This window comes from Alosa sapidissima, chromosome 21 (genome assembly GCF_018492685.1).
Source record: "Alosa sapidissima isolate fAloSap1 chromosome 21, fAloSap1.pri, whole genome shotgun sequence".
Taxonomy (NCBI): Eukaryota; Metazoa; Chordata; class Actinopteri; order Clupeiformes; family Clupeidae; genus Alosa; species Alosa sapidissima.
The window spans coordinates 2586151-2588650 of NC_055977.1; the positions used below are offsets into that span (position 1 = coordinate 2586151).

General features: G+C 40.3%; 1 protein-coding gene across 1 annotated transcript in view; it reads right to left on the minus strand.

Annotated features, from left to right (window-relative positions):
• Window positions 1-2500, minus strand: part of nxph1 (neurexophilin 1) — a 24111-nt gene that overhangs the window by 20925 nt on the left and 686 nt on the right. The gene's annotated exons all lie outside the window — the stretch shown is intronic.

Below are 2500 nucleotides of genomic sequence, written 5' to 3' on the forward strand. Positions count from 1 at the left end.
TGAAAAGCCTCAGTATCAGCAGAAATAATACCCAATAACACGGGTGCATCAGAGGATTCCCGCTCAAAATCCACTCCAAAGCGCTGTAGTAGTATATTCCAGAAATACCGCTGACCAAGGCGAGTTCAGTCCAACAAATATAAATAGATAATCAATTAAATGAAGTACCCAATGATATTCATTAATTAATATAGAAGTAAAATAACTTATCACAGGAAAAGAAAAACACACAGGCGCCTCATTTTTAGACTGGAAAAAAGGGGGGAGGTCTCATTTCCGTGTCTGTATTGAAGCCTGTTTTTTATACATATATTCGGTCTTATTGCTGGGATTTAATAATAACGCATAATCTGTTCTGCCAAAAATGTCCCAAAGCCGGGAGTATGCCAACCGCGTGCTGGCCTCGCGCTCAGATTGGACACAGTGCGTGATTACGGGCCAAAGTCAAGCCGGCGGACAGCTCAGGGATGGAACGTCGCTGTCCATGGTGCTGAAGCGCGCTCGCTTCATCAAGGACGGGCACAAGGACAGCGCGAAATCAGTGTCTTCCCCGGGCGGGATCTATTTGTCTGTATCAGTTCACTGCAGAAAAAGTATGGCTTCAGCAAAAAGCAATTCTTTTTATCTGAAATGTACAATATTAAAAGACCTAGTGAAGATGTTAGGCCTTACTCAGTTAAATGTGCCATTGTGAGTGTGTCTCAGGTCGTGCATACAGGCTGAATGCATAGCCCAGGCCTGTTTGTTTTAACAAAGGTTTACTTTATAATTTACACTAAAAGACAATAAGGTCGTCTTGTTTTTATAAATGTGTGTGTTTGAGAAACGCTACATATATGGATATTGTGCACTAATGGATAATATAAAAAAACAGAAGAAATGTTCAGCACTGTCGCTGGCGAGATGAGCTTCGCCTTCTTGTTAAACATGACAATGAGGCGGATTATGTCTTTCCTAAAGCCATTAACGGAAAGGCCCGAGTAAACTGTGTCTTAAACAACTGCAGCGGTAGTTAAGGCCGCGGCCGGGCGCGTGAAAGCCCGAGCCCATTAGCGGGCTTTGAGGACGTGAGTGACCGCGCGAAGGACCCCGCGCGCTGATAACGGAGTCCTCGCTCGCGCTCAGGGGATTATTCCACATTTATTCCTGCATCTGGAGGAGATAAGGAGCGCGAGGCGATGTCTGCAAAATGGGAACTCTACAGAGACGCGCTGCAATCTTATTTCCAACGTCTCTGAAAAACAACAATTCTGTCCCAGATTAAATATTATTATTATTATTATTATTATTATTATTATTATTATTAATAATGTTTAACATTATACATATATTACATAACATTAAATATAAATAAATAAGATAATTATTTTGTTATCAGTAATTATAAAAAGAAAACACAATATTAGTGGTAGAAATAGGATTTTCAAAATTTACTAATTACAGTTTCAAGAACGATTAAGGTCTACATAGACTAATACACAAAATGCAGTTGGCCTGAATTAAAACTGTCTCGGTAATTGTGAACAAGATGATAGGGTGAAAATATATTAAAGGCGCTTAATGTGATCTGACGGTGTTTTAGTAATCATACAGGAGCAGTGAGGGGAAGTGGAACAAATATGATTATGTTTTTGGAAAATGGATATAACGTGCTGATATAAAATACAGCATTTTATTATTGTGTGGAGACTCGTGACTCCTTTTTAATGGTTTACTGAGAGGAACACAGAAAAGAGCGCAGGGCAGCTAATGAGCATGCGTGCGTAGCAGGCAGAGAATCTTTATAGAGAGAAAAACAGTTTCCTGTGAAAAACTGCATTGTAACCATAATTAAAAACAATTAGTTTAGGTGAGATTTGGCTTTTAAGTGTAATTACCACTGTGTGAATTGGATTCAGAATTTTAGATAATTATTTATTAATTAGACCTTTTATTCAGGCCGCTCCCCCCGTAATGGCTTCCACACGGAGAGCACAAACAGAGACAGGAGTTGACATCACAGGCCACATTCCATCTACCAGCACCGTCAGGCTTCCACCGGTGAGAGGGTCTCGGGCGTCTCTCCTGGGCGGATTAAGCGAAACTGAACGTCTTTACAGTCGGTCGCACCAAGTCTGAAATAAATTCTTGGACTTGTTAATAATTCCTAGTCACGCCTGACATACTTTTGATGTCGCAGAAAAATAAATAAATTATTTTGGATGTTTGAATCAGTTATTCTCTTCAGAAAGGCACAAGAAGTGACAACTTTCTTTCGTTTGACATGGCGCCCCCATGAGGCGAATGGCTTAAACTGCACACAATAGTTTTACCACGGCAAAGCCAAAACACATTACCGCGGGATGTTTGAAGAAATAGTGTGAATTAATAAACACACTGAAATAAAACATTGCTGGTCATTTTTCTCACGCGTTCGTTTGCGAACACCACCACTGTTTGATTGGGAAAGTCCATAGGAGTGTGCCGCTGTTACAACACTGATAAATAAATCGGCAATGAT